The sequence below is a fragment of the Rana temporaria genome, chromosome 2 (genome assembly GCF_905171775.1).
Source record: "Rana temporaria chromosome 2, aRanTem1.1, whole genome shotgun sequence".
Classification (NCBI taxonomy): Eukaryota; Metazoa; Chordata; class Amphibia; order Anura; family Ranidae; genus Rana; species Rana temporaria.
In genome coordinates, this window is record NC_053490.1 from 232,386,338 (window position 1) to 232,400,355 (window position 14,018).

At 40.9% G+C, this 14,018-nt stretch overlaps 1 protein-coding gene and 1 long non-coding RNA gene across 2 annotated transcripts in view; one reads left to right on the forward strand and one right to left on the reverse strand.

Moving 5' to 3' along the window:
• Nucleotides 1-14,018, forward strand: part of ZPLD1 (zona pellucida like domain containing 1) — a 103,157-nt gene that overhangs the window by 75,094 nt on the left and 14,045 nt on the right. The gene's annotated exons all lie outside the window — the stretch shown is intronic.
• Nucleotides 1-14,018, reverse strand: part of LOC120926557 — a 54,108-nt gene that overhangs the window by 25,971 nt on the left and 14,119 nt on the right. Inside the window, exon 2 of the long non-coding RNA XR_005746956.1 lies at nucleotides 8,325-8,390. This is a non-coding gene — a long non-coding RNA (uncharacterized LOC120926557). The remainder of the gene's footprint in view (nucleotides 1-8,324; nucleotides 8,391-14,018) is intronic.

The following is a 14,018-nucleotide window of genomic DNA, read 5'->3' on the forward strand; positions in this document are numbered from 1 at the left end:
AGCATGTGAAAAAGCGCATGTTTCCCGTACATAGAACTGTTCCTGCACAAAGTGTAATTTCTGAAAGAAAAAAAAGGCATTTAAAACTGGCTTTGGGGCTCTAATGAATTGTCGGCTCTGGAATTCAGAGATGATTCATTCGTAAAAAATAAAAATAAAAAAGCCGGGGGTCCCCCCAAATTCCATTAACCCCTTCAGGCCCTTCAGGTCTGATATGGATATTAAGGGGAACCCCGCCGTCAATTTAAAAAAAATTATGCGGGGTTCCCCCCAAATATCCATACCAGACCCTTCAGGTCTGGTGTGGATTTTAAGGGGAACTCCACCCCAAATTTAAAAAAAATGGCGTGGAGTTCCCCCAAAAATCCACACCAGACCCTTATCCGAGCACGTTAACCTGGCCGGCCGCAGAAAAGAGAGGGGGAACAGAGTGCGGCCCCCCCTCTCCTGAACCGCACCAGGCCACATGCCCTCAACATGGGGAGGATGTCCCCATGTTGATGGGGACAAGGGCCTCATCCCCACAACCCTTGCCCGGTGGTTGTGGGGGTCTGCAGGCGGGGGGCTTATCAGAATCTGGAAGACCCCTTTAATAAAGTATGTGAATTGGTAATGGGGTACACTGTACCTCTACCATTTCACGAAGGAAGTGTAAATAGTTAAAAAAAAAAACAGACACCGTAGAAATAAATCCTTTATTAATGAAAAAAAAATGAAAAATCCAGCGATGTGAATCCACTCTCTGCCCGGCCCCCTGCTCCAACGTTGTCTTCTATCCTGCGACGGATGATCTCTCCAGCGACGGGTGATCAGTGGTCCGGTCCAGCGATGAGAAGATCCATCCGTCCAGAGCGCAGCAGGCTAGCTCCTCTCTCCGCTGGACACAGCCCAACGGAATGACGCGCTGGAGCTGTGACATTTCTTATATAGGGGAAGCGGCCACCCGTCACGTGACCCCGCACCCTCTGACGCACCCTCGTACGTCACTGGGAAAGACCGGAAAATTCACATCGCTGGATTTTTTTTTTTTAATAAAGGATTTTTTTTTTTGGTGTCTTGTTTTTTTTTAAACTATTTACACTTCCTTCGTGAAATGGTAGAGGTACAGTGTGCCCCATTACCAATTGACATAGGGGGGGGCCAGGATCTGGGGGTCCTCTTTATTTAAGGGGTCTTCCAGATTCTGATAAGCCCCCCGCCCGCAGCCCCCACAACCACCGGGCAAGGGTTGTGGGGATGAGGCCCTTGTCCCCATCAACATGGGGACATCCTCCCCATGTTGAGGGCATGTGGCCTGGTGCGGTTCAGAAGAGGGTGGGGGGTCGCACTCTGTCCCCCCCTCTTTTCTGCGGCCGGCCAGGTTAACGTGCTCGGATAAGGGTCTGGTGTGGATTTTTGGGGGAACTCCACGCCATTTTTTTTTAATTTGGGGTGGAGTTCCCCTTAAAATCCACACCAGACCTGAAGGGTCTGGTATGGATATTTGGGGGGAACCCAACGTCATTTTTTTTTTAATTGACCACAGGGTTTCCCTTAATATCCATATCAGACCTGAAGGGCCTGTTAATGGAATTTGGGGGGACCCCCAGCTTTTTTTTTTTTTTTTTTTTTATGAATGAATCATCTCTGAATTGCCAGAGCCGACAATTCATTAGAGCCGCAAAGCCGGTTTTAAATGCCTTTTTTTCTTTCAGAAATGACACTTTGTTCAGGGACAGTTCTATGTACGGGAAACATGCGATATTTCACATGCTGACTTTACACCCCCCCCCCCCCAGGTACGAAATTTAAAGTAATATTACACTTTTATTGTTTCACTTTTAGCATTATTAAAAATTCACTGCTCCTGAAAAAACGGCAGTTTTTAAAACTTTTTTTTTGCATTGATACATGTTTCCTGGGACAGGACCCAGGTCCCCAAACACTTTTTAGGACAATAAATTGCATATTAGCCTTTAAAATTAACACTTTAGATTTCTCCCATAGACTTTAACAGGGTGTTCCGCAGCTTTTCGAATTTGCCGCGAACACCCCTAATTGTTCGTTGTTCGCCGAACAGGCGAACAGGCAATGTTCGAGTCGAACATGAGTTCGACTCGAACTCGAAGCTCATCCCTACTCCACACATAGCGTTTTGCCTTTAGGACAAAAAGTACAATTTTGGTCTCACGTGACCAGAGCATCTTCTTTCACATGTTTGCTGTGTCCCCCATGTGGCTTCTCACAAACTGCAACCGGGACTTAAGGCTTTCTTTCAGCAAAGACTTTCTTATTGCAACTCTTCCATAAAAGCCAGGTTTGTGGAGTGCACAACTAATAGTTGTCTTATTGGACAGATTCTCCCACCTGAACTGTGGCTCCCTGCAGCTTCTCCAGAGTTACCATGGGCCTCTTGGCTGCTTCTCTGATTAATGCTCTCCTTGCCTGGCCTGTCAGTTTAGGTGGACAGCCATGTCTTGGAAAGTCTGCACTTGTGCCATACTCTTTCCATTTTCAGGAGATGGATTGAACAGTGCTCCATGACATGTCCAAAGTTAGATTTTTTTTTAGAACCTAACCCTGCTTTTGCCTAAATACACTTTGGTACGATTATGCATGGGATTTAACATGCAATGGCACCGTCCAAATTGGTGCAATGCCAACTTTGCGGAGCCACACCATTTCCCAAAAGTAGTTCCTGTACTGAACTCACACGATTTCTAACCCTCAGCAATGTGATCCTAGGGTTAAAAGTCTCCGCAACGTTATCCCTGAGCTGGCTGGTGTGTTGCTTGGCCTTCGTGTTGCTGTTTGTTCACTAAGGTTCGCTAACAAACCTCTGAGGGCTTCACAGAATAGCTGTATTTATATTTAGATTAAATTATACACAGGTGAACTCTATTCACTAATTAGGTTACTTCTAAAGGCAATTGGTTCCACTAGATTTTAGTTAGTCGAGATCAGAGTAAAATTTTGGATACAAATGCACGCCACACTGTTCAAATATTTATTTGTACAACATTTTGAAAAACATTTATCATTTTTCTTCCACTTCACATTTATGGTCCATCACATAAAATCCCAATAAAATACATTTACATTTTTGGTTGTAACACAACAAAATGTGGAAAATTTCAAGGGGTATGAATTATTTTTCAAGGCACTGTATGTACTGTATATGTATCTATATCTATATCAATATATCTCTATATACAGTGCCTTGCGAAAGTATTCGGCCCCCTTGAACTTTGCAACCTTTTGCCACATTTCAGGCTTCAAACATAAAGATACAAAACTGATTTTTTGAAGAAACAACAACAAGTGGGACACAATCATGAAGTGAAACGAAATTTATTGGATATTTCAAACTTAAAAAAAAAACAAAAAACTGAAAAATTGGGCGTGCAAAATTATTCAGCCCCCTTAAGTTAATACTTTGTAGCGCCACCTTTTGCTACGATTACAGCTGCAAGTCGCTTGGGGTATGTCTCTATCAGTTTTGCACATCGAGAGACTGAAATTTTTGTCCATTCCTCCTTGCAAAACAGCTCGAGCTCAGTGAGGTTGGATGGAGAGCGTTTGTGAACAGCAGTTTTCAGTTCTTTCCACAGATTCTCGATTGGATTCAGGTCTGGACTTTGACTTGACCATTCTAACACCTGGATATGTTTATTTGTGAACCATTCCATTGTAGATTTTGCTTTATGTTTTGGATCATTGCCTTGTTGGAAGACAAATCTCTGTCCCTGTCTCAGGTCTTTTGCAGACTCCATCAGGTTTTCTTCCAGAATGGTCCTGTATTTGGCTCCATCCATCTTCCCATCAATTTTAACCATCTTTCCTGTCCCTGCTGAAGAAAAGCAGGCCCCAAACCATGATGCTGCCACCACCATGTTTGACAGTGGGGATGGTGTGTTCAGGGTGAGGAGCTGTGTTGCTTTTACACCAAACATAACGTTTTGCATTGTTGCCAAAAAGTATGATTTTGGTTTCATCTGACCAGAGCACCTTCTCCCACATGTTTGGTGTGTCTCCCAGGTGGCTTGTGGCAAACGTTAAACGACACCTTTTATGGATATCTTTAAGAAATGGCTTTCTTCTTGCCACTCTTCCATAAAGGCCAGATTTGTGCAGTATACAGGGACTGATTGTTGTACTATGGACATAGTCTCCCACCTCAGCTGTAGATCTCTGCAGTTCATCCAGAGTGATCATGGACCTCTTGGCTGCATCTCTGATCAGTCTTCTCCTTGTATGAGCTGAAAGTTTAGGGGGACGGCCAGGTCTTCGTAGATTTGCAGTGGTCTGATACTCCTTCCATTTCAATATTATCGCTGGCACAGTGCTCCTTGGGATGTTTAAAGCTTGGGAAATATTTTTGTATCCAAATCCGGCTTTAAACTTCTTCACAACAGTATCTCGGACCTGCCTGGTGTGTTCCTTGTTCTTCATGATGCTCTCTGCGCTTTAAACGGACATGTGAGACTATCACAGTGCAGGTGCATTTATACGGAGACTTGATTACACACAGGTGGATTCTATTTATCATCATTAGTCATTTAGGTCAACATTGGATCATTCAGAGATCCTCACTGAACTTCTGGAGAGAGTTTGCTGCACTGAAAGTAAAGGGGCTGAATAATTTTGCACGCCCAATTTTTCAGTTTTTTATTTTTAAAAAAAGTTTGAACCTTCCAATAAATTTCGTTCCACTTCATGATTGTTTCCCACTTGTTGATTCTTCAAAAAAAAAAAAAAATTACAGTTTTATATTTTTATGTTTGAAACCTGAAATGTGGCAAAAGGTCACAAAGTTCAAGGGGGCCGAATACTTTCGCAAGGCACTGTATATTAAAAGTTCCTGCTTATATTTTACTTGATCTTTTCTGAATGAAAAACTGAAGATGTCCCCTTCTGCACAACGATAGGACAGGAAGCTGGGGGTTAAAGTGGTTCTAAAAGGCAAAAGTTTTTTTTACCTTAATGCTTGATCCTGCAATGTGTATGAGAGCAACTACTCTCCCAGATCTATCCTCATTGGCTCATACAGCAGTGGGAGCCATTGGCTCCTTCTGCTGTCAATCACAGCCAGTGAGCCAAAGAGGAGGAAGTGGGGGGTGGGACCAAGTTATTCTCTGTGTGTGAAAAGACAATGTCCATTCACAGAAGCACAACTTGGGAGCGAGCCTGCTAAAGTGCCCCCTAGTAAAAAAGCTTGTGGGGAGGAGCGAGGACCACGGGTGGGGGACCCCCCCTCCCAAAAAACAGGATTGGGGCTGCTCTGTGCAAAACGATTGCACAGAGCAGGTAAGTATAACATGTTTTTTTATTTTTTTTTTGTAAAAAAAATTGAATTGCCTTTAGTACTACTTTAACCACTTGAGTACCAGAAGTCCCCCCTTAATGACAAGGTAATTTTTTGCGATATGGCACTGGGTTGCTTTAACAGACAATTGCGCAACTATGTACCCAAGCAAAATTAATTCCCTTCTTTTTACCACAAATGGAGCTTTCTTTTGGTGGTATTATCACCTCTGCGGTTTTTATTTTTTTGCGCTATAAACAAAAAAAATTTACAATTGTGAAAAAAAACACAATATTTTTAACTTTTTGCTAAAATAAATATCCATAAAAAAAGTTAAAACTAATGTCTTCATCGGTTTAGGCCAATCTATTCTTTTACATATTGGTATAAAAATTGTAAATAGAATATATTAATTGGTTTGCGCAAAAGTTATAGCGTCTACAAAATAGATATGGCATTTTTATTAATATATTTTTTACTAGTAATGGCGAAGATCAGTGATTTTTAGCGGGACTACAACATTGCGGTGGACAGATCGGACACCTGACATTTTTGACACTTTTTTGGGAACCAGTGACATTACAGTAATCAGTGCTGTTATTGTACTAATGACACTGACAGGGAAGGGGTAAACACTAGGGGCAATCAAGGAGTTAAATGTGTTCCCCTTCAGTGTGTTTACTAACTGTATGGGGGACTGTGTGACTGGGGAAATACACAGATCTGTGTGATTTCCCCTGTCGGAACAGAGATTTTCCTTGTTTAAATAGGCAAATCCCTGTTCTCTCACTGCCGAGAATGATCGTGGGTGGCCGACGGACATAGAGTCCACCTCACCCGCTGATTGGCTCCACCACTGGCCAATTGGCGCGCATGCCCACAAATCGTCCTGTACGAGCCGATTTACAAATGACGGCGATTTGCAGGTACCACCACATTGCCGCAGTACAAATGCAGCAGCTGGCCCATTTCTGTACTGTGCTGGAAGATCGCATTATTAGTTGTAAACTAAATTTGAACATTTACGGTCTTAAAATAAAAAGTTAAAGATTGCAAGGTATGGGTGAGGCATTGTATGTTGATGCACTTTCTTTCAGTACATCACAAGTTTGTCCCTCTGCTCTCTTTGAAATTGTTTAAAATAGCTTACAGTCCTATGTATAAACCTGCTCCAAAGAAACAGCTAGAAGGGTGACAAATATATTTTTTTATTATTTCTAGGTATGTTGTGTGAATGGGAAAACATAAAACATATACAAACGATCCCCTAGTTACAAACATCCGACTTACAAACAACTCCTACCGACAAACAGAGGGAAGTGAGAGGAAATCTACCCCTAGGAAGGGAAATTCACTCCTGTAAGGGTTATCATGGGGAAAAAGGTGTCTCTACTGATGCTTTAGCACCAAGGCTTGTTTCCACTAACAACCCAAAAGTTTAAAAATCCTATTGTCATTGGCGCAGAAAGTGAGGTAAAAATCTTCTGAACAGGGGCACAGGCAGCAAAACAAACATTACAGGGGTGTTAACCCCTGCTATCCAAAAAGCTTAAAAAACGTTTTTTGCCTGGAAATAAACTTAAAAAATTTACCTTTTCCAACTTACAGATTCAGCTTAAGAACAAACCTAAAGACCCTATCTTGTTTGTAACCTGGGGACCGCCTGTAGTGCGGTATTTCAAATGTGACTGCAAAAGTGAAACACCACTTTAAGGTGGCATTGCATTTGATAGATGTCATGGATAAAGTACCACCAGCAGACTGATAAATTGACTAGAACAAAAATGTATTTGTACAATAATGTCAACAGCACAGATTATGTTCTTATAGTAAAATTGACTGTCTATGAGCTTCCACTGACTTATGCAATCATATAGAAAAAAAAAGGGTTACATTTTCTTTTCCTCTCACAGCATATCCCCCTTGCATGAAAGTACTGTGTCTGGCTGTCTGCAATACACTAGATATGCACACTGATCAGTTAAAATCAGTGTTTAACACTGATTAACAACTCATATTTAAGTGCCGCTTGTTTCAGGAATCACACTTGTGGCAGTCGATTGGTTAACATGTAACTTCCTTTAACCGACTATTTGTTGTTTTCAGATATCCAAAGAAGTTATTTAGTAGTAGATTTTGTCTATGAGCAATGTTACACATGACCTCAGCAAATATGTATTTGAAAGAAAAAAATCAGAATTTTCAGACAAAACATTCTCATTAGTGGTCCATTTTTATCATGTGTTAGTGAAAAGATAAGACTGAGATAGCAATGAGGTTCAAATTTGCATTGTGGTAGGGTTAGCTATGAACTCTGACTGTTGCTCACACACAGCTAGTAGGGGGTAAGCCGATCTTGAAACCATAGCACAAAATTGTGGTCAGGCCTCACTTTTGAGGGGCAAGACATGTCTACACATGACATGCCATGCTTACATATATTAGACATTCACATCAGTCCCTGCTCTCAAGGTGCTTACAATTTAAGGTCCCTACCCCACATGCATACATACACATAACCAATTAACATATCAGCATGTTTGAAGTGTGGGAGGAAACCTATTCAAAACACAGGGATAGCATGCAAACTCCATGCAGGTAGTGTTGTGGTTGGGTTTTGGACCATTACTGCAAGGCAAGAGTGCAAACTACCAAGCCACTGTGCTGTTTGCAATTCCATATGTATATTTAACTGTTTACCTGGCGTTCTGCTTTAAAAAGACTGTCACACAGCAACATTTCTATAAATGTTGTGTTCCATATTAGTTCAAGGGCAGTAACTGAATAGGTTTTGCTTCACCTCTTCAAAACTGGTATGTGTAAATTTGACTTATTTTTGGGGTCTTTTGTTTGATGACAGATTTCCCTTTAAGTTTATGCACAATAATAGATGAGCAAAAACCTAACACCTTTTTCACACCAAGGCAGAACTATTTAGGAAAGCATTCCTCAGATCCATCAGTATCTCTCAGTCGAGAACACTGTAAGCCACTAATCAATAATCCAGCAAACAAGTCCTTATGAAATTAAGTGCTCTTACCATTTCTCCAGAAGATGAAATCTTAACAGATATTTCGTCTGAAGTGGAAAACACTTTATAGCAGACCTGCAAAGATAACAGACAAGGCACTTTTTAATTAAAGCCTACAACCAGTGCATTTTAATGTCAGTAGGTGTGTTTATAGCCTGTCCTGCTGTTTCAGTGTGGTATTTATTTTTTAGGATGATTAGATTGTATAAAAACTAAAGTGACAGAAATTGGTATGTACACAGAACTGGCAGAAAAAATGCACAGTCCATTGCAATTAATGTTGCTGCTCCAAAGCTAAATGATTCAACAAATACCATAAGCCCATTTGGACTGGAGAAATAGGAACCTTATAACTATTGGATTTAGATGAGCCAAAAACCTGACTATTATACATTTTAAAACATGCCCATACAGAAAACAGAAATAAAAAGTTTACAGATCAAAAAGTAATATCTTTGCAATATTTTTGTTAAATACCTTCTAGAAAAAAAGTTAATTTGTCAACTAATCCCAATAAATAATCACCAGCAAATAAAAAATAAAATAGGAATTAGCAATACAGAATGTATCAACATGCAACAGGATGTCTCTGTAGTTGAATGATGAGAATCTCACCTGATATTAAAAGTGAGCAAACAGCAGGCTGGAAATGCATGATAAGGTCTGGGAGGAGTGGCACCAATGGGAGGATCCGCCTTAAGCCGATGGTTGAGCCCCTACCTCTCCCTTACGCCTTCCCTTTCCTATCCCTCTTCTTTAACTTTCCTTTACCCCTCTTTCTAATTTCTCTCCGTTTTTTTTGTCTTCTTTCGGCCCTGAAGTGGCCTATAGCAGACACTACTTGGCATCTATCAGTTTACACCCCGTGTCAGCTATGACCTGTTACCACCTATTACATTGTTTACTGTTACCATGTATACACTGGCTATACTACTGCTCTAGCGATATGTGTAAACTACTGTGTTCAGTTTATGTTCATTTACTTGCTGATATGACTAAAAAATTGTTATTTGAAAAAAAAAAGTGAGCAAATAGGACCCGTGAAGTAAAGCTGGCTATACAATAGTATAGGGCGAATGCTAAAAAAAAGTCAGGCTAAACAGATTCCTCTATCCGCCCTCGTTCACCTTGAAGGCGGGCTTAAAATCGTGCAAGTTCAGCTGAACTCACACGAGTTATAAAACCTGCATTTTATTGTGGGGGTGATTTGAAAGAGATTGGTTATGGATAGGTTTCTTTAAATGCAATTCTATGGTGCATCTCTGTTGTACTTTCTTCCGGTGTGGTGTTTCCTGTTCCTGCTGGGTCTTTCAACAAACATAGCTTTTGTACAGTAATGGCTTGAGCTGTCTCTTCACATATATCACATCAAACATGATGTCAGAAGATTTCTGGATCTATGCTCTTTCTACACATTTGATGCTGAGAGCCTGCTAGCCTTGATGCGAGTGTTCTTGGAACTGATTGTGCCTCCTAACAATTGCAGTCCTGTCCTGGATGCTGAGTGTTTGCAGCAAGGAAAACAGCATCATGACATGGCAGCCAACAGCATTCCACTGCCTGAGGCAATGAGGGCGAGTGGAGATGTCAGCAGTAACTGTGACAATTTCAGGGCCGAGTTTGAGGACTACTCCCTAGCCACAGGGTTAAATTAGAAGCCTGCAGCAGTGCAAGTAGCCAAACTGAGGAGGGTGATGGGCAATGAATGCCTCCATGTTTACAAGCATAATCTGAACCTCACAGAGGAGCAAAAGAGTAACACCAAAACCATTCTGGATGCATTAGAAGCTTTTTTAAGACCCTCTAAAAAATTACCAGTGGAAGCACACACCGCCACCTATTGAGGAAACATGAAGAGTTGTTGTTGGAGGGACAATAAAGTGGACTTTCTAGGCACTAATCGTTATAAAAGTATTGTTTTATTGAAACAATCCCAGCATGGATAATTGAATCAACAGTGATGTAATTACATTTAATAAAATACATAAAAAAATACAAAATAAATCACATAAATTGCAATGATTACAAACACATTTAAACCAAAAACTGGTCCAAAGAAGGCATCAACAGAGTGATGACTATCATATATATTGATGTTCAGGGCAAGCTCTACATGTTTCGCGGGGAGATCCGCTTCATCGGGAGCTATTAGTATTTCTGAAATAAAAACAGGCTGTTATTGGTTTACATAGGTCCATTAATATATAGATGAATGAAGAACCAAATATTCTATGTAAGATATCAAATATGCATTGGAGCATCATAAAACATACATACAATTGTAGCCACGGTTGCCAAAAGAGGGAGAAGTCACCAATAGGACAGCGCACTGTTGGACCCAGAGTAGGGACATGCAGGGACACACCAAGAAGAGAAGTGTGATGATATAGTAGTAATAATGTGTGACATAGTGGGGGGCACTAAAAAAAGTGCATTCAAGATACCAAGATGTCCAAAGGTGGTTTGATGGTGATAGAAGTAGATGGGGATGGGTGTACGAACCAGAAAAAAAGTAATAAAGATCATAATGGTTAAGGAATATAAGTGATTATAAAAAGAAAAAAGTGACAAAAAGAAAAATTAAATAAGAAGTGAATGATGAAGAATTGAGAGCCTACCATCTACGGTAATGGAAATGGTTTAGGATTGAACTCAATAGGAAGTAGTGATATAAAATATAATAAAGTTGCGTAATTTTCTTTCGTCAAGCGGTTTAGATGTTAAAGAAGGCTGGTGGATTGTCTGGTAAGGTAAGAAAAAAAATATATAAAATAAAATATATATATATATATATATATATATATATATATATATACACACACACATATATATAGGCATAGAATGTTCAATTAGGGAAACCTAGAAAAGGTTTGTGGGACTAAAAAGGGAGGGGGAAAAATAGGAAGTGTGAATAATAAGTTTATTGGGGGTATACAGACCCAAAATCGGTCAGTAAGTGAGTGCGTTGGTCACGATATTAAATTGACTGAGTATTGCAGGCAACAAAGGCAAGCGTAGTCAGATAAAAGGGACAATTGTCCCATAAATGTCAGAAATAAATTCTAGACAAGTAGAGACCATAGGACACTGTGGAGGCTGAGCAACAGACACACCTGTACGAAGCAGGAAAAAAACAAGAGAAGACTAAATGCTTAAGACCCAAAAAACAGCAGCACTAGGATAGTCCAAAATTGAACAGCAGTGGTTAGAGTTGTAGACAGACAGATATAGAACCTACCAGCCGGACCGCCGAGTCAGTAGCGCAACAAGTTGTGGGAGAGTGCCTCTGGTTTGTGGGGAATCCCATCCCCATATATATGTGCGTCTCCGATCACGTGTGCGGTCGGGACTTCCGCATCATGATTTAGATCTACAAACAGCAATTGAGATATGTCGCACTGCAGAACTTACTGACAAACATATGAAAGCTATTGAGCAGGAAGCTTCAAAAACCACCAGCATAAGTTTCAGCACAAGGGTCACCTACACAACTCACCTGGGAGAAAGCCTGCATCATGCAAGTATTGCGGCAATGTGCATGTACGAGAGAAAGAAAAGTGCCCTGCATGTGGGAAAATCTGTACTGCATGAGGTAAACTAAATCACTTTGCAAGAGTGTCTCTCTCCAGTAAAATGGAAGCAAGGAAGCTGCACACAATTGAGCACATGACAGATCCGGAGGACGCACACCTGCTTAGCACTAATATGGTTTACTCCTCAGAATGCATTGGTGCTGTAAACACAAAAGACAAAAAATGGTGTGTAAACCTCAAATTAAACAATATAATCCAACCGTGCCAGCTGGACTCGGGTGCAACGTGTGATGTCATGAGTAGAAAAAGGAAATAACTAAACTGGCATCCAGAGCACCCCTTCAGCCTAGTAGCACCAAACTAAAGTTGTATTCAGGGGAACTAATGGAATCATTGGGGCTATTCCAAACAGAATTTAGCATACGTGATTGTATACACAAACTGAACGTTGAAATTGTTGATGCCGATCAGAAACTGCTATTATCGGGTTCAACATGTGAGCACCTTGGACTGATGCTGTTCACCATTCCTGCTGAGCTACATAATGTTGATAATCAGCCTGCAAAATCTGACTAGGCCACTGACAAAACCGCAAATTCTTCACGCCTACAGTGATGTGTTTGAGGGCCCGATAGTCTCTGTTCCAGGAGAGGTTAGTTTTGAACTTGATCCTACCATTGAACCTGTACAATGTGCCCCACACAATGTGCCTATCACCATTAAACCACAGGTTAAAGCTCCATTAGATAAATATGAAGCTGAAGGACATCTAACTTCAGTATCAGAGCCTACAGATTGGATCAGTAACATGGTTGTTAGCAGAAAGCCTGAGGAGATCAGAATATGCATTGATCCCAAGTTCCTAAATATGGCCCTGAAACGGTCACACTACTTAATGCCAACACTCGATGATATTTTGCACAAACTACCAAAAGCATGTGTCTTGACACTTGTTGATGCTAGAGATGCCTTTTTACAGTGCAAACTGAAGGAAAAGAGTCACTACATGACCACGTTCTGGACTCCTTGGGGCAGAAAGAGATGGCTCAAACTACCATTTGGAGTCTCTGTAGCACCAGAGGTATACCAGCAAAAGCAGCATGAACTATTAGGTGGTCTTCAAGGAATTGAGCCAATAGCTGATGACATTCTTATAGTTGGCTGCTGTAATACAGATGAGGAGGCTGAGCATGACCATAATGAAAAGTTAATAGCGCTACTGGATCATTGTAGGCAGGTGATGCTGAGGCTTAGTGTAAAGAAATTACAGTTCATGGTGGAAGAAGTCCATTTCCATGTATATATCCTGTCTTCACAAGGCTTAAAAGCTGACCCGGATAAGATTAAAGCTATTGTGGACATGCCACAGCCTGCTGATGCCAAAGCGGTACAGAGATTTATTGTCTTTGTTACATATCTAGCGAAATTCCTGCCACACTTATCTGAGGTGTGAGCCCGAAAGGCGACTTCTGGACAAAGATGCAGTTTGGCACTGGCTTCCCAAGCATGACCGGGCAGTAGAGGATATAAAAACGCTTGGTCACGTCTTCCCCAGTGTTGAAATACTATGATGTCGCAAAGCCTGTTATAATACAAATTGACTCCAGTAAAAATGGTCTAGGTTTTTGCCTTTTGCAGAAAGGTCAACCAGTTGCATAGATGTCCAGAGCGCTTTCATCAGCTGAACAAAATTATGCTCAAATTGAGAAGAAATGTTTAAGCATTGTATTTGCTTGTCAGAGTTTCCATCATTATCTTGGACGGGATTCAATGGGACTGTATGCAGAATGTTGAACTATTAAATAATGACAACAGACCACGAGGTGGGTTAAACTTGGCCGCAGGCCTTTATTACTGGTTTTAAATTACTTATCAACTACTCAATCTTTAATAACAAATAACCATGCCAACATTGTGAATAATCACATCACTCAACATTTTTTTTAAACCAACACCAGTCCTCAACCCAGCCACCACAACTCAGGTTGGATTTAACTATTTTTCTTTTAACCAACCCCTAATGTTTATTCACAAAACCAAAAGTGGATACCACTTAATATTCTGAGGCCGCGACAAGGGAGGGGGGGAGGGAGTTCACAGGTAAAGGTATCTGCAAGCCTGGTCACCCAGCTTGTCACTTCCTTAAATAAGCTCCTCAGCTTGCAGAACG